General features: G+C 43.2%; 1 protein-coding gene across 3 annotated transcripts in view; it reads left to right on the plus strand.

Moving 5' to 3' along the window:
* Positions 1–1,149: 1,149 nt before the first annotated feature.
* The window catches only part of GALNT1 (polypeptide N-acetylgalactosaminyltransferase 1), a 191,467-nt gene continuing 169,735 nt past the window's right edge, over positions 1,150–22,881 (plus strand). For 2 of the 3 annotated variants that reach the window (XM_048839304.2, XM_048839308.2), the window contains exon 1: positions 1,150–1,787. The gene's annotated coding sequence lies outside the window, so the exon portion shown is untranslated. Of the gene's footprint in view, positions 1,788–1,822; positions 2,065–22,881 lie in introns of those variants that run through there. The other variant, XM_048839305.2, reaches the window with a different exon arrangement.

Below are 22,881 nucleotides of genomic sequence, written 5' to 3' on the forward strand. Positions count from 1 at the left end.
GCCTAATGACTTGCTTTACTCTTTGGAGTATCTTTCCAGTTGAATTAAATGTTCTCTACATAAAAATCTCACTACCTTCTGTATGTGTCAAAAGCCCTAATCCTGCCATGAGCTCTGTATGGGTAACTCCCTGTGCCTGGGCAGAGATCTATGACTGCAATGGGGTTCCACGTACTTGCAGGGGTTTGTCTCTACAGAACTAAATGCAGGATCAGAACCTTATGGAGTAATGTTAAAACAACACTTTCTTCTACCCCATATATAATGCTTGCACACTACATCGATCAGCTCCCTTCTGGAGCTACAGTAACCCAAGTGCAGCTGTACACTGACTTAACTGAGGCTGAAATGGCAACGATTATATAGGAAGTGCCATACGTGCTGATCATCTTATTGTGACATCTGTCGAGTATGCATGTGCATAGTATAGTATCTGCCTGCAAAAAATGTGTTACTTTGAAAAACTAGACTAGAAGATTGCATAAAGATATTTGTATTGCATATATTAAAAATACAGTTGCACAGTTATAGGATCCAAAACAGACTATGGCTCCATACCATCTGTAATGCCTTGAGGACAATACATCTGTCTCTTCCCTATACGTTCTAAACTTTTTGTGCCAAAGAAAGTGCACGTTCGACAAAAAAAGACCCTTTTTTTCTCCGATCTGAAAAAATGAACGGGCAAAATCTATGTCTGACAGCTGCTTCCAATTAAATACAGTATGCAAAGGGTGCGGTCGAGAGCAGGCATATTGAGTGTCCTGCTCACCCCCTATGGGCAGTCCTGCATCACAGCCAAAACCCTCCCCTGAAACACCCTGCCCTCAGTCTCTGGATGGCGAGGGGGATGCGCAGCTATGAATACAGACTAACAGATGAATATGATACAGAACAGCCTCCATAACCTGCCTCCATAACACCGCAACTCCACCCCTCCCCAGCCTCACACCACTCACCTCCTCAGGCACAGCGGCACCTTCTCCCCCCCGCCCCCCGCCAGTCATGCACCACGTGGCTACCCTGGCGATCCGGGTTACCGGTGGGCGGAGCCGGACGGGCGGGGGCGGGGCCGGGGCCGGGGCAGCGCGTGGACTCCACCTTCCAGAAGACGTGTTCGCGCGCCGGAGCCGTTACCACCCCTTCCCCCCTCCTCCCCCCCGCGAGGAAGCCGCCGCCCCCGGCCGGCCATGGAGACGCGGCGCTGAGGAGGTCTCCGGAGGCAGCGGCGTGCGGGAGACGCGGCGCTCAGGAGCAGCGCCGGGGGGCGGCGGAGGGGTCCCGCCAGGCGGGCGGCGGCGGCGGCTCTGTGTGTAACTGACTCGCTCAGCGCCCGGAGCGGGGCTCCCGGCGGCCGCGGAAGGAGGGGGCCGGGCCGGGGCGGCGGCGAGCGGTGCGAGTCTCCTGCGCCGCTGGCCAGTCTCAGGCGGGAGCGGCCGCAAGCGCCGGGACTCGGGGTCTCTGCAGCCGCCGCTGCGAGCCTGGAGGCGGACCCGGTGCCAGCCGCGCCTGAACTTTGCGAGAGGGACGGAGCTTCCCCCCCCTCACGCCGGCACCGGCGGAGTCACCCCGCTGATCGCTCCTCGCCGCGCACCTGGTGCCCCCCCCGCCCCCTCCGGCCGGGCCGGGCCGCGCGGACTCTGCGCTGCGACCGAGCAGTGGCCGCTCCTCTCCCCAGTAGCGGCTCCCCGGGGCCGGGGGGCTCGGTGCTCTCCGGGCGGCTGCTGGTACGTCCCCCGGGTGTGAGCAGCGCGGCCGGGCCCGTCGCTTGCGGACGAAGTGGCGAGGTGAGTGAGGCTTTGGGGAGGGGGCTGCTTCCCCCCACGACCGGGGCCGAGCGGGGGCCGCTGGCTCGGGCGCTCACCCGCCTTGAGGAAGCGAGTCAGTGAGAAGAAGAAACTGGTTCTCGTTGGTTCCCCTCGTCATCGCCGGGAAGCCTCAACAGCCGCGGCTCGAAACCGCCGGAGGAGCGGAGGCAGCCGAGCCGCTGCGCGGTGCTTCTCCGAGCCGCTGGGGGTGAAAAAACCCGCTCGCCCCTTGACTGGGGCTTGCAGGAGAGCTCGGGTGAGAAGGCGACGGGGGCGTTTAGGGAAAGGGGGACCTGCTGCTACCGGCACGGAACTTGTTCTGTGCCTGGGGTCAGGAGAGTAACAGCTGCTTCCCCCAGCTCTTCCTCTTTGCACCACTGTCACATGAAGTTTGCTCAGATAATAGTTATTACATAATGTGTGACTGATCTCTCGGACTCTCTTATCCAGTGGACTCTGAGGAGGGTTTGTTTTGTTTCCTTTTAATTCATAAAGTTGAAGGGGATTAAAAAAAACTAACACTTTTGTTTTTGGCAGTTGCTTTAAAACGAGTTAGTTTGTATGTGACCCCACTGATTATTTTAATAATGGGCTAGTATTTTTTAAGAAAGACGGACCTTTTTTCTTTTCCCAGACTTATTACTAAATATGACCAAATCTTTTAGGTCACAGTAGCTCATTGCGTTCAGCAGCATCCAGAACCTGTTACTGCTACAGTTCTAGGGGTTTCAGAGTAGCAGCCGTGTTAGTCTGTATCCGCAAAAAGAACAGGAGTCCTTGGGGCACCTTAGAGACTAACAAATTTATTTGAGCATAAGCTTTCGTGAGGCTCACTTCATCGGATGCATGCAGTGGAAAATACAGTGGGGAGATTTATATACACAGAGAACATGAAACAAAGGGTGTTACCATACACACTGTAGGGAGAAGGATCAGGTAAAGTGAGCTATTACCAGCAGGAGAGCGTGGGGGGGGCCCACGGACGGACCTTTTGTAGTGATAATCAAGGTGGGCCATTTCCAGCAGTTGACAAGAATGTCTGAGGAACAGCGGTGGGGGGGAAATAAACATGGGGAAATAGTTTTACTTTGTTTAGTGACCAAATAAAGGCTTTCTATGCAGCAGCTCCTTTGGAAAATATTTTTTGTGGCAGTGAAAAAAGTGAACCAGAATTTTCTGTTCTCTGTATAAATTGTGTTGGTGGTACATGAACTGTAAATTTACAGCAACAAACAGCTGTACAAACCAAAACTATGTAACTAGCTATGTATTTTATACACTCTCTACTACTCCTCGCTAGGGATCCTTTGCAAAAACAGTGGCAACCATGCTGCCTGTTACATTTCTGACTTAGGGCACCAGAGAATCCATTTTTATTGCAAAAGCTTGTTTGTACTGGAGAAAGCATTTCACTTCCTACTGCCAGCTTCATCATTTTCTGGGGTTTGGAATTTTATTCAGGTTCTTCGTTTTGTCGTGGATTGTTAGGTTTTAGTAAATGGTTTTGGTAAGGCTGTATAAGATTTCAATATATATTTATCAGTTTTGCAACATTGGCTACAAAAATCTGAACTCAGGTCAGCAGGCAAACGTTTTTATAACCAGTGGTGGTAGTAATATTGTGGATGCACAGTTAAAAGGAGGTGATGTGAATGGTATCCTTGAAGCTTTTTCAGCACAGCAAGGGCATGCATCACTTCTGAGCTGAGACTTCTGGGATCCAGGAGATAGTGTTCTTGGAATTTTATTATTGAGCACTGTTTTTTCAGAATGGTAGATTATACAAATAAAGACACTTACTTTAGATGGACAATACACTTTAGAGATGTAAATCAGTGTCATGGAAATTCTCTAAGTACTGTATGACAGGCATTGGATGGTTCAATTTTGAGGTGCTGCAGCTGTTTTACATATACACTTTAAAATGCCCCTGTCATCTCAAATTAGTTTTGTTGAAAGGTATTATGGGAACTACTCGTTTTTGAAAGTATTTAGCCAGAAGGTGGTGGTGGTGAATCTTGCGTGCCAAACTGTTGTGCTGGCAGAACAGGATGCTGCTATCTTGTCAGTGAAGGCTTAGTCTTTGCTACCCTTTCATTTGGCAAGGCTGGTATTCAAGTGCCCATGTATATGTCAACCTGTATGTTACGTTATTTCCCTTTTGAGACCTCCAATTGTTCTTATTTCCCAAGGAAATAAGAATAAAAAGTGTGTATTGATGGGTGCATGTCTAATAAATCTTAGATCACTTATTTTGATTACACTACACATTTGATGAATTCAAGTTTATCAGTTAAATATAAAAATTGAGTGCTTTTATATATTAAATTTGTTTTAGTGACATTAGTACTGGTGAAAGGTATTGGATTAACAGCAGACTGAACTCCTCAGTTCAGAGCACCAATACAGTATAGACATCAACACTACAGTCTTCACGTTGCTTTGTCAATGCACTTCTACATTGAACTACAAGGACCAGATTGCCACATACCTAATTGCTGTAATCAGACATGACTCCTTTTGAATTCAGTAGGAATTTTGTGAGAGTACACTGGATAGGATTTGGCCTAGAAATTAAAATTGGAATCTGGCTTTCTGTACTTCTTGAAAAGTGTTCATTTGCATATCTCGGTTTTCTAGAACCATAGAAGTTTGTAATCCCAAGATTATTGCCATAATCTTGGGTTAGGTAACTATTTTAACTGACCGTATAAAAATACTATTGCCTCTTTAAAATTCTAAATTCTCATCTTAAAGTCTTTCATCCTCTTTATTACTAGTAAATGTCCAATGTGTTCACTTCTATCTCCTAAAAGTAATTATTTAACTATTGCACATTCATTCTTAATTTGTGGAATGAAGTCTATTAATTCAATAAGGTCTCTGAATATCTTCCAGGATTTTAGGAAAGTGTAAGGAGCTAGCAGTTTCAGTGTATTTACTGATGCTTGAAAATTTAAAAAGCTTAAGACATACGAAAACCACATTTTCAGGATGGAAGTAATATTTTTAAAAATGGTACTTCAGTTAATGAAAGGTTTCAGAGTAGCAGCTGTGCTAGTCTGTATTCGCAAAAAGAAAAGGAGGACTTGTGGCACCTTAGACTAACAAATTTATTTGAGCATAAGCTTTCGTGAAGGTTGGAAAACTCCTCAGGATTCCTGTGTGTGTTAAACTCTTGCAGATAGCTCACAATCCAGACTCTCGCATATCTTGATACATCAATTGTACCTTGCAAGTTTTTAGTACATGTTCTTGTCCAGTAGTGCTGCTAGAGTTGAGAGGCTGTTGATCATTAAATTTTCTTTAGAAGTTTTTAAACAGTTCTGTTTAAATTCACATTGGATTTAAACTTGTCATAATTATTGGGATTGTGGAAATTGACATACTGGAGCATATTCATAGTTGATCTAGTCTAGTATGCTGTCTCAGACAGCACAAGATGCCTTATATGAAATGTAACAAACCTTACTGTAAGCATATGTGGGATAATGTGTGCCAGTTAACATCTCATCCTCCTGTAGTAGTAATTGGCTTAAATCCTGAAGAATATGGGGTTTTATTTCCCTTTCAAAAATTTTAGCAGTAACTATTAACTGGATATTCTTCTGCACATAAATGGCCAGTCCTTCTTTGGATCTTCCTACATTTTGGCCTCAGTGACATACAGCAATGAGTTCTGAGCTTTAATTTTGTATAGTATGACTAAGTAGTCCTTTTATGAGAGTTGAATTTGCTGCCTTTTATTTTCACTTAACATCCCTTAGCCTTGTGTAGATGGCTCATAAGTGTGTACTTATATCATGTCCCTTCTTTAGTCTCTTTCTAAGGTAAACAGTTCCAATGTTTCTAATATCTTCATATGAGTTTTTCTGTGCCAAACTTTTTTTTTAGCCTTTTTTTGAACCTCTTGTTATCCTGCAATATCCTTTTTGCTGGTGCATGCAATATTCCAGATGATTGAACCATTGATTTATAGAATGACGTTTCAATTAATTTTCTCTGTCACATTCATGGGGCATCCTAATATTTTCTTTCTTTTTTTTTTTTTTTTTAGTAGTTTCGCATTGTGTAGAGGTCTTCCTTGAGCTGTCCAAAGATGCTCAGGTCCTTTTCCTGAGCTGACAGTTAAATTAGAACTCTGTGGATTGTATTAGTAATTCATTTTTTTCTTATTTCTTTGCATTTATTGACATTGAACTTTATCTGCCACTGTGTTGTCTGTTCACCTAACTTGGTTAAGATCTCTCTGAATTTCCTCAGTCTTCTCTGACTTTAACCTAAATAATTTTGTCATTTGTAGGCTTTGCTATATCACTCCTTACCCCTTCTTCAGGATTATTAATAAATATATTAAACACTGCTCCTAATGTATAGCTGCCCAGTGTTAACCTTTTGCCCTGTTTAAATTTGTCCATTTATTCATAGTCTTAGTTTCCTATTTCTTATCTAAGAATAAAACAAGCTATTAAAACAATTCTTGTGAGAAATCAGCTTCTGCAGTATTGTAATCAAACAAGTAGTTTTACTTACCTTGATATTAACTTTCTAAATATAATTCTCCAAAATAAAACATACATTAACCATGTGACTTCATAAAGGTATTGTGATATGTCCTTCTTCCAGTTCCTCTGAAGCCGTTTTTCTTTTATAATCTTTGATCATATTTAGTCCATTATCTGGAATAGGCCCATCATAAAATCAAAGAAATTGATATAATTTAAGTTAGAATATTTTAAAGAGCTGGTTAACATTTCCATTACTTGCTTTTTTAATTATTTAAATATATGGGTTTATGCAGTGGAGTACAAAGATTATTAAAGGACATCTACTTTTACCAAAAATAGAAACCACTGACTTTCAAAATTGCATAAATATTTTTATATATTCCTGTAATAGCTCTGAACTCCTTCAGGAGTTTTAATACATTCAAATGAAAGTCTGACTCTAATCCATTAACAGGTATTTATTTATATTCTGAAACCGTGGACTATGTAGGTGACCAAGAGCAGTTTATACTTCCATAAAGGAAGTTTTAATTCCTGATCTCTTGTCCCTTTGGTTGGAGGGCCTGGGAAACTGAGTATCTGGTTTAGTGCTCCTTGTGGTTGATTTTAAAAGATGCTGTCAATGTGAACTCAGTCAAAATAAATAAAACATTGACATTGATTCCTCTCCCAATTTTTGTGGCAGTACAATCACATCTTCCAGTTCTTACAACTTTTTTCCCTCCCTTCTGTGACTATGGGAGAACACAGACAGTAGAAACTGACTGTACAAGGGAAATAGTGAGGCAGATAAAAGTTTGTTATTTCAAATATTTTTGTATTATCTTTCAATTACAATAAGCTTGGGTTGTCTGTAGGACTTTTACTCTTGACACAAAACCCTAAATAGCCTGGATCTACTGATCTGAGACCAACTCACTCCCTGTGGTGATCTGGTGAAATTGCAGTCAGTGGAGGAACTTGAGATGCATGTCTTTGGAACTCAATCCTCATCTTGGTCTGTATTAGCCAGTGTTGAACTTCCAGGGTGTGGTGAGAGGCTCATCTCTCTTCCCTGGCCCTTAATTAGGTGGGTAGCAGTGGGAGATGTTAAATAAAACTTTTGTTTTACAAGGTATTTGAACTTGGAGTAACTGATGGGTCTGTTGTTATTTTTTGCAAGATTCTTAATAGTGCCCAGAGCCTTGGATAGAGGCTTTTTCATTGTAGGGTAGTAATAATTGAAATACATCAATATACACTTGTAGGGTAAAAAGAATCTTGGAAAACTGTGATCTCTAAGTTGACAGTGTCCCTTTTAAAGGAGCATTGTTCAGCTCCAGAAACTTCTTTTGCAACTAACTGGAAGGGTAACTTTACCACAGAGAGAGTGTGGTGGAGGAAGATTATGGAAAGTGAGAAACTATTATTGGGTCTCAGACAGAAACTTAAAATGCTTGTGCAGGGAGGGAAATCAAGTACTGTCTTTAATTTATCCCACTATTTTATGTCACACAAGAGCTTCCAAACAGTGGGTGAGTAGATTTGACATTTGTTACAGTACCTTGGCATAATTAATTAAGGACAGTGTTAACTGGAAGAAACCCCACCAGCATACTAACAAATACATATGCTATGGCAGGCGACATTTTAAAAATATTGAACGGGCTAGTACTTGAATGTACTAGTTTATCTTGTTAGATGATCAGTAGGCTTTAAAATGCCTTAATCTTTACCTTTGCTCTGCTCTTCTGAAATGTCCAATGAGTATAGATGCTGTGAGGTGAAGATCTTGGCTATGCTGCTGTTCTTACCCAGCATTGCCAGTAGGAATAGTCTTTCACACTGCTGCTCTTGCTGAGCTTCCGTAGAAGCTCTAGATGCAGGACCAGCAGCAATTGCAGCTGCTGGGGGCACTCTTTGTAAAGGGAGGAAAAGGAAGCAATTTTCTCTCTTCCATCAATATGCCATATTGGTATGAAGAGAACATTTTGTAGCCTTGTTTGCTTCAGGGAATATTGGAAAAACAAGGAACAATGACTGTGCCTACCATTGGTTTACCTGAACAGGAGTTAGTATATTTTTTTTTATTTTTGTAGCTCTAATGTAGATGAGGATTCAGCAGGCAGACCTTGTTTATCTCACAGGATTTAACTTTTTAGGTTGTCCTCAGATGTTAACGTATTCAGTTAACGGTAATAAAAACGTAGGAAGCTGTTGTGGTTTTAAGAGCTTCTACCTGTGCTAACTCTGGTTCAGTTTCACAGGTGGTAGAATCACTTGAGATGCTTGTGTGAAATTTCCTAATGTAGATACAGTAACCACTGTTTTTGCTTCTTACAGGGAATTGCTATTTGTATCAGAGTGAAACTTACTAGGATCACATCCATGTCACTGTTGCTTAATTCCTGTAGTCATAACTTCTCATATGAGAGAATTTCTGGCTTGTGATTGGTGGAGTCATATGACAAATCAGTGTCTGTCATCATAGACCTATAGTGTGGAACAAGAGCAATTGAGACTGTGGAAAGCTGATACAGCTGTGACTCAGCTCAATAACCTGTGAGGTCATGTTTGACTTTTTCTCTTGCATCATACATCACAGCAGAGTTCATGTCTTTCAGGTGCTTCCTACAGAAAGGTATTTGAATCTGACCTTTTTTCCCTATCAAATTATTTGGCCCTCAACGCTGTAGTATATGAATGCCTCACATTCAACACCCCTGTGAGATACAGCTATGTTATCCTTATTTTACAGAAGGGAAAATCTAATTTGAGGAACCTGTCTGAGACCACACAGTCTGTTGTAGATCCTTGGAACTGAACCCAGTTACTGAGTCTCAGCCCGTTAACAAGGAGACCATCCTTCTTGACCACCTTCTCCATTGCATGAAGTTCAAGTTTCTTATCTCTAAGACCGTACATAAATCTGTCCTTCTCTGTTTTTGAGTCTCCTATTGCATTGGTCTCCTTCAATCCATTTGGCTGGAGATGCCACCTTTGGGGGCTGTCCCTTTTTGTGTGCTTCTTCCACTATTGTCTCCAAGTTTCTCAGTTGTCTTTTAGGCTGAGGAAGCTTTGAAAATATTTCAGGCTTTGATGACATCCCCCCCCCCCCCCCAAAAAAAAACCCAACAAAAAGCAAAAAAAAACCAGTGATAGTAAATTAGTGTACATACTCATAAAAGCATTAAATGAAGCATGTAATCATTATATATGGTATGTATGGTGTGGTATTGCCACCATCTGCGCCAGAGAGTGGTGGCGGCTGGCCGCAGTGCTGCTTTCAGAGCTGAAGTAAGGGAGGTATGGTATTGCACCGTTACTTCTGTGCTGCTGCTGGCAGTGGCATTGCCTTCAGAGCTGGGCGGCCAGAGAGAAGTGGCTGATGGACCCCCTCCCCATGGAGCACTCCCTTCTGCCAACAATATTTTTTCTGATCTCGCAACCCCCCTACTTACAATCCCCTTTTGGGTCGGGACCCCCAGTTTCAGAAACGCTGCCTTAGAGGTTGTGCTAACTACATATGCTAACCAGTCTGTTCCACCTTGTATTTAGCTGTGACGCTCAGAGTATCTTTCCCAGACCTGAAAAAGAGCTCTGTGTAGCTTGAAAGTTTTTCTGTCACCAACAGAAGTTGGTCCAATAAAAGATATTACCTCATCCACCGTGTCTCTAGACAACATATTGGTAGAGGTGTCTCCAGTAGTTGTAGGGCAATTAGCAATAGGTATTTTTAATAGTTGAATTTAATGCCTTTTTAGTGATTTCCATAATCACTAAAAAATATGCATTGGATGTACGAGCCTGATTAGGACTGAATGCATGTAACTCCTCAGGAGCTAGTCCTTCTGTTAGATTTTATCCTACAGCATGTGGGTTTGTGCACAGCTGCTGGAAGATAAAATATTCTCCATCAGCAACTGCTCTTCTACCTCAGACAATTCCACCCTTTTCTGTCTTCTCACACACTTGCTGCCAAACAAATCAGCATAAAAAAAAATTGAGATACATACACTTGGTTTGGAAGCAGTCAGTATTACTCTGCACACAATACATGTGACACAAATCCACAAAAGCAAGGAAATGAAAAGTTGCTGGACAGTATGCACTTTGTATTCCTTCACCCTTGGCCACACACTATCACAACTGCCATACATCGTATACTGCTTCACAACCTTTACTCTGGCCCCTGAAGATGCTAGTTTTCTAACACCCCTGTATTTGTCCTTTTGCAAACAGCCCTTCACCAAACTGCCCTCTCCTAAAAACCAACAGCTACATCAGACACCCACAGTTGCTTGCACTATGGGGGGAAAATAATATGGTGAAGAGGTGTTTGGAGAAGCGTGAAAGGGGAGAAGAGCTAGGATTCCAGTGTTTGGCATATGATAGTTCAGGTAATGGCAAGCAATTCAAGGTATATATCTGGAAAGAAGCAGACACAAAGGAGTGGTAGGCCTGAATAGTATGCCGGGATTTTTGTGTTCTTGCAGAATTTCAGACTTGTCATTTAGGACTGTGCCTACTTATGTTTGAGTAATAAACATGCTTGTGAAGTGAAACACTGTGTTTCATTGAATAAAAACTGAGTTTTACATGAAGAAAAGTGGCCTTTTTAATGGTGGAAAATTACAACAGCTCTATTGGTAAGGTACAAACTACCACTTTCTCACCTCTGAAATTTCTCCTGAAGATGCTGCTTTGTGATGCCTCCAGGAAACTTATTGGGTAGATTGTCATCTTTTCATTACATAAAAAAATATAATTTAGCATGCTGTAGTTCTGGCCTTCCCTGAGTTTCTGTGCAGTCCTATTGATTGCTTTTCCACCTTTGTCCTCTGCACCGCTTTATTTAGCGCTCTTTCTCATTGAATTGTGTTTGAAATTACTCTGTCAGGTCCTCTATTGGGGAAAATACTTTGTATGATGTTGGGTGCTGTTGAAATCTTTCTTTTTCTTTCTTTTTTTTTAAATTCCAATTTTAAGCATCTCGGGTCTTAGTGATGGATAACTTATATGCAATATATTTGTTGATAGTGTTCCTAAAAATATTTACATCTTAAGGGTAGATAGAAGTCAACAAAAACAACTTTGTTTCCTAACAAAGTTAGTTTCTAGGAAAAGCTGTCTTAAGTATCAAGAGTGTGGTTATATGTAAGAGATGAGCCTAATGTGTACCAAATTCTCATTTCGTTTATTATCACTACTTATTGTTTATTATCTGGAGCTGGTAGTGCCACCTAAAGTTAAGGTTGTCTGACATGTCTCATTTCAAACCCTGTTTTCAGTTGCTTATAACTTTGCTGAATTTCAGCCATTTGAGCTGAAATTTTTCAGGTTGCATGTTCTCAGATTAATTTTTTTGGAACATTTTGAGCAAAAATGGTTCACTATTTCTGAGAATGAGACTAGGGGAAATATGCCCATATTTTTGGAATATATATTTTTTTCTAAAACTTTTAGTTGAGACGTTCTAGTGCCTTTATGCTTTGGAACAAGGGCTTGAAATTTGTCAGGGAGATTGTGTTTGTCAGAGCCTTTTGCTGTTCTCTGGGAGAAAAACACTCACATTTGGCCAAGTGATAAGCCTTTGAAAAATCAGGTTGCACGTACTCAATAGAGACTTGTTAGGATTTTTTCAAGAAGTTCTTTGAAGATTGCCTGAGCTGAGAATGGGCTGGCTGAGTGAGACTTTCCTTACAGTTGCTGCTCCCAGCTGCTGTGACACCCTGAGTACTCAATACTCTTGCTGTTGGCTCTCAGGCAGTATGGAGGAGAAAGCTCCCTGACTGGTGTCCAGAGAGTCAAGGAGACTGTTTGTTGTCTGTGTGACGGTTGTCTCATTTGTTGCAGAAGTTGGAAAGTGTGTGGTGAATGAGGCAGGGAATGGTTTCATGGTTAAGGCAGCTGAAAGCTGCCCTGGAGGATTGGATTCTATCCATGCCTCTGCATCCTCTGTGGTGCTGGACAAGTCAGTTAAAATACAGTTTTCACAAGTGGTCACTAACTGGATAACTGAGAAGTTAAGGTCTTATTTGCACTAGTGTTGAGCACTCAGGTGTATCTGAAGTCAGTGGAACCTGTGCTTTGAATGTATGAAGTGCTATATAATGCAAAGTGCTTTGCAAAAAATCAAGCTCTAGCATCTCAAATAGTGGAAATTTCTGATTTCTTGTCTCTGTACCTCCGTTCTCAATCTGTAAAATGGGACTCATAATAGCACCTGACCTGACAAAGGTATTGTTTTAAAAATAAAAATCACTTTGTAAAGTACTCGGATACTGTAGTGATAAGTACCATAGAAACTCTTGTGAGGAAATAAATATTGAATAGTGTGGCTGCACATTGTTTTACCCTTATTATTCAAAGTACTGAGTAGCTGCCCATTTGGTGAGCAACATCTAACCTTAACAGTCTTTTAAGAGTAATTTGACACTTACTTTATTTACATTAATGCTTAAAGGCCATAACCAGGTTGAGTCCCATTGTACTAATACAAATAAATGACATTCCTGGCCCAAAGCACTGGCATTTCTTTTGAACCTGTGCATGATTGTCAGCTCTAGATACAGAATGGAAACGTTTTCTGTTGTCTGGCTTGCACTTCATGCATTTTCAACATCTATCCATGTAAGTTACTTGTGGGCATCACCTGCGATGGTCTGGTTCTTCCTGAGAGGTCTTTTGCTGCTCTGTAGTGCTGTTGGAAGACTGTGGCCTTCACCTGAACCCAGGCATTTCTATCTTTTATTTTTGTCATTTTCTCTGTCTTGTATTCACCTCTAAGAGTTCTATATTTTGCCTTACACTGTTCCTTTTTTGCCTTTAGTGCTTTCTGCTAGTCAGTCGCTGCCCATGGTCCAGATATAATCCATGTATCTTTCTACCCACTACATTTTCTGCTGTTTTGACGACCGTCTTCCAATTTGACCATATGTCTTTCAGACTTTCATCGGCCTGGTACTGTAAAATACTGGAACAGTTGCTAAATGCAATCTAATCTGTGTTTTTGTCATAGAACTTTTCTACTGGATCTTTTTGAATTTAAGTTGGAACATGACCACTAAGAGGTAATGATCTAAGCTGACATCTGTTCCTCTGCTAACAGTTACTTGGAGAAGATGCCCACCTCTTATATACACCCAAGGTGTATTTGGTTGGCATTTGGATTGTTTGATGATCCCCACGTGAGCTTGTGAATTCTCTTGTGCTGGAAGAGACTATGACCCAACCCATCACAGTAGGAGTTAGAGATCCCCTTATGACCTGTCACCTGATGTGCTGGGACTACCTCTGAGCCTGTTTTCCCTGGCAGCTTGGGACTTCAGTACCTTGCCTTGTTGAGTCAGACACACTAGCCTGTTACAAACACAGGCCCAGGTCCGAACTACATCTCCCCCCCCCCCCCCCCCAAACTGCAGGTTTAACTGAAAACAGCTTAAGAAGTGCTCTTGTCTCCAAAACCCAGGTACCCAGTTCCCAATGGAAAACCCCCAAATAAATCAGTTTTACTCTGTATAAAGCTTACACAGGGTAAACTCATAAATTGTTTGCCCTCTTTAACGCTGATAGAGGGATATGCACAGCTGTTTGCTCCCCAGAAATTAATTACTTGCTCTGGGTTAATTAATAAGTAAAAAGTGATTTTATTAAATATAAAAAGTAGGATTTAAGTGGTTCCAAGTAATAACAGACATAACAAAGTAAGTTACCAAGCAAAATAAAATAAAACACGCAAGTCTAAGCCTAATACAGTAGGAAACTAAAGGCAGGTAACTCTCACCCTCAGAGGTGTTCCAATAAGTTTCTTTTACAGACTGGACTTCCTCCTAGTCTGGGTCCAGCAATCACTCACACCCCTGTAGTTACTGTCTTTTGTTCCAGTTTCTTTCAGGCATCTCTTTGGGGTGGAGAGGCTATCTTTTGAGTGAGTTGAAGACCAAATGGAGGGGCTTCCAGGGCCTTATATAGTCTCTCTTGTGCAACATCACAGCCACAAGATGGGTCTCTAGCCACCTGGGCAAGTTACATGTCTGTGAATGAGTCGGCTTTTTGCAGGCTGATGCCATTGTTTACATGTTTGTTTGAATGTTCCCAGAAAAGCTCAGATGTGGATTGGCGTCTCTCAAAGTCCATTGTTAAGTACTCCCAATTACTTGAATAACCCCTTCACATTATGTTGACCAAATCTGCCTTATGTGCCTCCTACAGAAAACACTTTAAATACAAGCATAGAGCCAACGCTCATAACTTCAGATATAAAAATGATACATGCATACAAATAGGAATATATTCAGTAGATCATAACCTTTACAAAGATGTTACATGGCATATCTAGCATAAAACATATTCCAGTTATGTCCTGTCCACTCATCAGCATATTTCTATAAAGCATTATGGGGTGCAATGTCTCACCTACCTTGAGGGTGTTTGTGCCACAGAGATTCAAGAGCTGTTTACCAATATCAGTTTGGATGCCTTCTGCTGCTGTACCCATGACTCCTTCCCATCCAGTAGAGTTGTTGCTGATGTGTGCTTTGAAATTGCTTATCCACTTGATGTCGTGGTTAGGCACGTCATCTGACACATTCTACAACCAGGGACAGCAAGTGTCTTTTTCACCATTGCTTGCTTTTTTTATTGGGGTATGTGTGCGTGTATATATATACTTGGGTTATTGTTTGCAACCTCATGATGGTGGTTCTATTGTTCGCTGGTTCCCAAGTCAGCAGGGTCTATGCTGATGTATCCAGCATAATTCCTACACTCCTTTCATACTTTCCTCCTCCTGTGTTCAAAATGTAGCACTATCAGATACCATTTTGCCACTTCTTGCCTATCTCATCTCATTGATGCCAAGTACTTCCAGATGGTAGTCTTTTTTTGTAACCTGTGCCATCTGTCCTGTACTGTATAAAGTATGTATGTTCTATATGCCTATTCTTGTTAGAGATTTAGGAGTCATGATTCAATACTAATTTAGAAACGGAAGATTGACCAGTAACACCTGAGGAAATTAATGCCTCAAACTGGGGGAAGATCCTGGGTTGACAGAATTCAGGCAGAGGTATTAAAGATGGGAGACAACATTCTGATTGAACTGCTAACATAAAAACATAAAAATGGCCATACTGGGTCATACCAAAGGTCCATCTAGCCCAGTATCCTGTCTGCCCACAGTGGCTGATGCCAGGTGCCCCAGAGGGAGTGAACCTAACAGGTAATGATCTAGTGAACTCTCTCCTGCCATCCATCTCCACCATCTGACAAACAGAGGCTAGGGACACCATTCCTTACCCATCCTGGCTAATAGCCATTAATGGACTTAACCTCCATGAATTTATCCATTTCTCTTTTTAAATCCTGTTATAGTCCTACCCTTCACAGCCTCCTCAGGCAAGCAGTTCCACAGGTTGACTGTGCGCTGAGTGAAGAAGAACTTCCTTTTATTAGTTTTAAATCTGCTACCTATTAATTTCATTTGGTGGCCCCTAGTTCTTATATTATGGGAACAAGTAAATAACTTTTCCTTATTTGCTTTCTCCACACCACTCACAATTTTATATACCTCTATCATATCCCCCCCTTAGTCTTCTCTTTTCCAAGCTGAAAAGTCCTAGCCTCTTTAATCTCTCCTCATATGGGACCCATTCCAAACCCCTAATAATTTTAGTTGCCCTCTTCTGAACCTTTTCTAATGCCAGTATATCTTTTTTGAGATGAGGGGACAACATCTGTACACAGTATTCAAGATGTGGGCAAACCATGGATTTATAGAAGGGCAATAAGATATTCTGTCTTATTCTCTATTCCTTTTTTAATGATTCCTAATATCCCGTTTACTTTTTTGTCCGCCGCTGCACACTGCGTGGATGTCTTCAGAGAACTATCCATGATGACTCCAAGATCTTTCTTCTGATTAGTTGTAGCTAAATTAGCCCCCATCGTATTGGGGTTATTTTTTCCAATGTGCATTACTTTACATTTATCCACATTAAATTTCATTTGCCATTTTGTTGCCCAATCACTTAGTTTTATGAGATCTTTTTGAAGTTCTTCACAGTCTGCTTTGGTCTTAAGTATCTGGAGCAGTTTAGTATCATCTGCAAACTTTGCCACCTCACTGTTTATCCCTTTCTCCAGATCATTTATGAATAGATTGAACAGGATTGGTCCTAGGACTGACCCTTGGGGAACACCACTAGTTACCCCTCTCCATTCTGAAAATTTACCATTTATTCCTACCCTTTTTTCCCTGGTCTTTTAACCAGTTCTCAGTCCATGAAAGGATCTTCTCTCTTATCCCAAGACAACTTCATTTACATAAGAGCCTTTGGTGAGGGACCTTATCAAAGGCTTTCTGGAAATCTAGGTACACTATGTCGACTGGATCCCCCTTGTCCACGTGTTTGTTGACCCCCTCAGAGAACTCTAATAGATTAGTAAGACATGATTTCCCTTTACAGAACCCATGTTGACGTTTGCGCAACAATTTGTTCTATGTGTCTTGACAATTTTATTCTTTACTATTGTTTCAACTAATTTGCCCGGTACTGACGTTAGACTTACCGGTCTGTAATTGCCAGGATCACTTCTAGAGCCCTTCTTAAATATTGGCATTACATTAGCTATCTTCCAGTCACTGGGTACAGTAGCTGATTTAAAGGACAGGTTACAAACCATAGTTAATAGTTCCGCAATTTCACATTTGAGTTCTTTCAGAAGTCTTGGGTGAATGCCATCTGGTCTTGGTGACTTGTTACTGTTAAGTTTCTCAGGGTATGTCTACACTACGGAATAAGGTCGAATTTGTAGAAGTAGATTTTTTAGAAATTGGTTTTATATATTCGAGTGTGTGTGTCCCCACAGAAAATGCTCTAAGTGCATTAACTCAGCGGAGCGCTTCCACAGTACCAAGGCTAGAGTCGACTTCTGGAGCATTGCACTGTGGATAGCTATCCCACAGTTCCTGCAGTCTCCGCTGCCCATTAGGATTCTGGGTTGAGATCCCAATGCCTGATGGGGCTAAAACATTGTCGCGGGTGGTTTTGGGTACATATCGTCAGGCCCCCGTTCCCTCCCTCCCTCCATGAAAGCAAGGGCAGACAATCGTTCCGCGCCTTATTTTCCTGAGTTCCCTGTGCAGATGCCATACCACGGCAAGCATGGAGCCCGCTTAGGTAACCGTCACCGTATGTCTCCTGGGTGCTGGCAGACGCAGTACAGCATTGCTACACAGTAGCAGCAACCCCTTGCCTTTTGGCAGCAGACAGTACAGTACGACTGGTAGCAGTCATCGTCATGTCCGAGGTGCTCCTGGCCACGTCGGCTGGGAGCGCCTGGGGAGACATGGGCGCAGGGACTAAATTTGGAGTGACTTGACCAAGTCATTCTCTTTAGTCCTGCAGTCAGTCCTATTGAACCGTCTTATGGTGAGCAGGCAGGCGATACGGATTGCTAGCAGTCGTACTGTACCATCTTCTGCCGGGCAGGCAAGAGATAAGGATGGCTAGCAGTCGTACTGTACCATCTTCTGCTGAGCAGCCATGAGATGTGGATGGCATGCAGTCCTTCTGCACCGTCTGCTGCCAGCCAAAGATGTAAAAGATAGATGGAGTGGATCAAAACAAGAAATAGACCAGATTTGATTTGTACTCATTTGCCTCCTCCCCCATCTAGGGGACTCATTCCTCTAGGTCACACTGCAGTCACTCACAGAGAAGGTGCAGCGAGGTAAATCTAGTCATGTATCAATCAGAGGCCAGGCTAACCTCCTTGTTCCAATAAGAGCAATAACTTAGGTGCACCATTTCTTATTGGAACCCTCCGTGAAGTCCTGCCTGAAATACTCCTTGATGTAAAGCCACCCCCTTTGTTGATTTTAGCTTCCTGAAACCAACCCTGTAAGCCGTGTCGTCAGTCGCCCCTCCCTCCATCAGAGCAACGGCAGACAATCGTTCCGCGCCTTTTTTCTGTGCGGACGCCATACCAAGGCAAGCATGGAGGCCGCTCAGCTCACTTTGGCAATTAGGAGCACATTAAAAACCACACGCATTATCCTGCAGTATATGCAGCACCAGAACCTGGCAAAGCGATACCGGGCAAGGAGGCGACGTCAGCGCGGTCACGTGAGTGATCAGGACATAGACACAGATTTCTCTGAAAGCATGGGCCCTGCCAAAGCATGCATCAAAGGTGCTAATGGGGCAGGTTCATGCTGTGGAACGCCGATTCTGGGCTCGGGAAACAAGCACAGACTGGTGGGACCGCATAGTGTTGCAGGTCTGGGACGATTCCCAGTGGCTGTGAAACTTTCGCATGCGTAAGGGCACTTTCATGGAACTTTGTGACTTGCTTTCCCCTGCCCTGAGGCGCATGAATACCAAGATGAGAGCAGCCCTCGCAGTTGAGAAGCGAGTGGCGATAGCCCTGTGGAAGCTTGCAACGCCAGACAGCTACCGGTCAGTTGGGAATCAATTTGGAGTGGGCAAATCTACTGTTGGGGCTGCTGTGATGCAAGTAGCCCACGCAATCAAAGATCTGCTGATATCAAGGGTAGTGACCCTGGGAAATGTGCAGGTCATAGTGGATGGCTTTGCTGCAATAGGATTCCCTAACTGTGGTGAGGCCATAGATGGAACCCATATCCCTATCTTGGCACCGGAGCACCAAGCCGCCGAGTACATAAACCGCAAGGGGTACTTTACGATAGTGCTGCAAGCTCTGGTGGATCGCAAGGGACGTTTCACCAACATCAACGTGGGATGGCCGGGAAAGGTACATGACGCTCGCATCTTCAGGAACTCTGGTCTGTTTCAAAAGCTGCAGGAAGGGACTTTATTCCCAGACCAGAAAATAACTGTTGGGGATGTTGAAATGCCTATATGTACCCTTGGGGACCCAGCCTACCCCTTAATGCCATGGCTCATGAAGCCGTACACAGGCAGCCTGGACAGTAGTCAGGAGCTGTTCAACTACAGGCTGAGCAAGTGCAGAATGGTGGTAGAATGTGCATTTGGACGTTTAAAGGCACGCTGGTGCAGTTTACTGACTTGCTTAGACCTCAGCGAAACCAATATTCCCACTGTTATTACTGCTTGCTGTGTGCTCCACAATATCTGTGAGAGTAAGGGGGAGACGTTTATGGCGGGGTGGGAGGTTGAGGCGAATCGCCTGGCTGCTGGTTACGCGCAGCCAGACACCAGGGCGGTTAGAAGAGCACAGGAGGGCACGGTACGCATCAGAGAAGCTTTGAAAACCAGTTTCATGACTGGCCAGGCTACGGTGTGAAAGTTCTGTTTGTTTCTCCTTGATGAAACCCCCCACCCCTTGGTTCACTCTACTTCCCTGTAAGCTAACCACCCTCCCCTCCTCCCTTCGATCAATAAAGTCATTGTTGCTTCACATTCATGCATTCTTTATTCATTCATCACACAAATAGGGGGATGACTGCCAAGGTAGCCCAGGAGGGGTGGTGGAGGAGGGAAGGAAAATGCCACACAGCACTTTAAAAGTTTACAACTTTAAAATTTATTGAATGCCAGCCTTCTTTTTTTTGGGCAATCCTCTGTGGTGGAGTGGCTGGTTGGCCGGAGGCCCCCCCCACCGCGTTCTTGGGCGTCTGGGTGTGGAGGCTATGGAACTTGGGGAGGAGGGCGGTTGGTTACAGAGGGGCTGCAGTGGCAGTCTGTGCTCCAGCTGCCTTTGCTGCAGCTCAGCCATACACTGGAGCATACTGGTTTGGTCCTCCAGCAGCCTCAGCATTGAATCCTGCCTCCTCTCATCACGCTGCTGCCACATTTGAGCTTCAGCCCTCTTCAGCCCGCCACCTCTCCTCCCGGTCATTTTGTGCTTTCCTGCACTCTGACATTATTTGCCTCCACGCATTCATCTGTGCTCTGTGTGGAAGGACAGCATGAGCTCGGAGAACATTTCATCGCGAGTGCGTTTTTTTTTTTTCTCTTTCTAAGCTTCACTAGCCTCTGGGAAGGAGAAGATCCTGTGATCATTGAAACACATGCAGCTGGTGGAGAAAAAAAAAGGGACAGCGGTATTTAAAAAGACACATTTTATAAAACAGTGGCTACACTCTTTCAGGGTAAACCTTGCTGTTAACATTACATACATAGCACATGTGCTTTCGTTACAAGGTCGCATTTTGCCTCCCCCCACCGCGTGGCTACCTCCTCAACCCTCCCCCCTCCCTGTGGCTAACAGCGGGGAACATGTCTGTTTAGCCACAGGCAAACAGCCCAGCAGGAATGGGCTCCTCTGAGTGTCCCCTGAAGAAAAGCACTCTATTTCAACCAGGTGACCATGAATTATATCTCACTCTCCTGAGGATAACACAGAGAGATAAAGAACGGATGTTGTTTGAACACCAGCAAACATACACTGCAATGCTTTGTTGTACAATGATTCCCGAGTACGTGTTACTGGCCTGGAGTGGTAAAGTGTCCTACCATGAAGGACACAATAAGGCTGCCCTCCCCAGAAACCTTTTGCAAAGGCTTTGGGAGTACATCCAGGAGAACCGCAAATGCCAGGGCAAAGTAATCCTTTCACATGCTTGCTTTTAAACCATGTATAGTATTTTAAAAGGTACACTCACCAGAGGTCCCTTCTCCGCCTGCTGGGTCCAGGAGGCAGCCTTGAGTGGGTTTCGGGGGTACTGGCTCCAGGTCCAGGGTGAGAAACAGTTCCTGGCTGTCGGGAAAAACGGTTTCTCCGCTTGCTTGCTGTGAGCTATCTACAACATCATCATCATCATCTTCTTCGTCCCCAAAACCTGCTTCCATATTGCCTCCATCTCCATTGAAGGAGTCAAACAACACGGCTGGGGTAGTGGTGGCTGAACCCCCTAAAATGGCATGCAGCTCATCGAAGCGGCATGTTTAGGGCTCTGACCCGGAGCGGCCGTTCGCCTCTCTGGTTTTCTGGTAGGCTTGCCTCAGCTCCTTCAGTTTCACGCGGCACTGCTTCGGGTCCCTGTTATGGCCTCTGTCCTTCATGCCCTGGGAGATTTTGACAAAGGTTTTGGCATTTCGAAAACTGGAACGGAGTTCTGATAGCACGGATTCCTCTCCCCAAACAGCGATCGGATCCCGTACCTCCCGTTCGGTCCCTGCTGGAGCTCTTTTGCGATTCTGGGACTCCATCATGGTCACCTCTGCTGATGAGCTCTGCATGGTCACCTGCAGCTTGTCACGCTGGCCAAACAGGAAATGAGATTCAAAAGTTCGCTGTTCTTTTCCTGTCTACCTGGCCAGTGCATCTGAGTTGAGAGTGCTGTCCAGAGCGGTCACAATGGAACACTCTGGGATAGCTCCCGGAGGCCAATACCGTCAAATTGTGTCCACAGTACCCCAAATTCGAGCTGGCAAGGCCGATTTAAGCGCTAATCCACTTGTCGGGGTGGAGTAAGGAAATTGATTTTAAGAGCCCTTTAAGTCGAAATAAAGGGCTTCATCGTGTGGACGGGTGCAGGTTTACATTGATTTAATGCTGCTAAATTTGACCTAAAGTCCTAGTGTAGACCAGGGCTCAGTTAATTCCAAAACCTCCTCTAGTGTCACTTCAGTTGGTGACAATTCCTCAGATATGTCATCTACAAAAGATGGCTCAGGTTTGGGAATCTCCCTAACCTCCTCAGCTGTGAAGAGTGAAGTGAAGAATTCATTTAGTTTCTCTGCGATGACTTTATCATCTTTTAAGTGCTCCTTTCGTGTCTCGATCATCCAGGCCCCCGCTGGTTGTTTAGCAGGCTTCCTGCTTCTGGTGTACTTAAACATTTTGTTACTTTTTTTGAGTTTTTGGCTAGCTGTTCTTCAAACTCCTTTTTGGCTTTTCTTATTATATTTTTACATCTAATTTGGCAGTGTTTATGCTCCTTTCTATTTACCTCACTAGGATTTGACTTCCACTTTTTAAAAGATGCCTTTTTATCTCTCACTGGTTCTTTTACATGGTTGTTAAGCCACGGTATTTTTTGAGTTCTTTTCCTGTGTTTTTTAACTTGGGGTATACATTTAGGTTGAGTGTCTATTATGGTGTAACAAAACTATAAACAACTTTCATTTTGTTTACTTTCATACCTAATAGTACTACTTCTAGAAGGAGAGAAAAAAAAGCCCTTTTTATTGGCAACTTAATTTTTAAGACTGGTAGAACGACTGGTCAGCCAGTTTGACAGTGATCATTCAGGCTGTGACATTTTAATGATTTAAAAAAAGAACATCTGGAACTTTCAACGGTAATCCGAGGGCATTGTAGGTCTTTCTGTCCAGTCATGTAAGCTGGAGTGTAATAAGGGTTGGAGTCCTTGAAACATAGAAGTACCTTGTTGGGTGAATTGCATTTGTTCCCTTTTAATTTTGCTTGCTGCTATGTTCTATAATCTCTTTCCACACTTCTTAAGTAAATATTTTAATTTTCTTCCTGTATCTTTTTAATTTCAGTATTTTCATTTGTAATGTTTTAAATTGTTGTATATTAAATGCAAATTTGTTAAAATACACCATTGCAGGTGTTACTGTCATATAAGTAAAAATTTATAGAAATGTCATTAAATTACCAACTAATAT

The sequence above is a fragment of the Caretta caretta genome, chromosome 2, assembly GCF_965140235.1.
Source record: "Caretta caretta isolate rCarCar2 chromosome 2, rCarCar1.hap1, whole genome shotgun sequence".
Taxonomy (NCBI): domain Eukaryota; kingdom Metazoa; phylum Chordata; order Testudines; family Cheloniidae; genus Caretta; species Caretta caretta.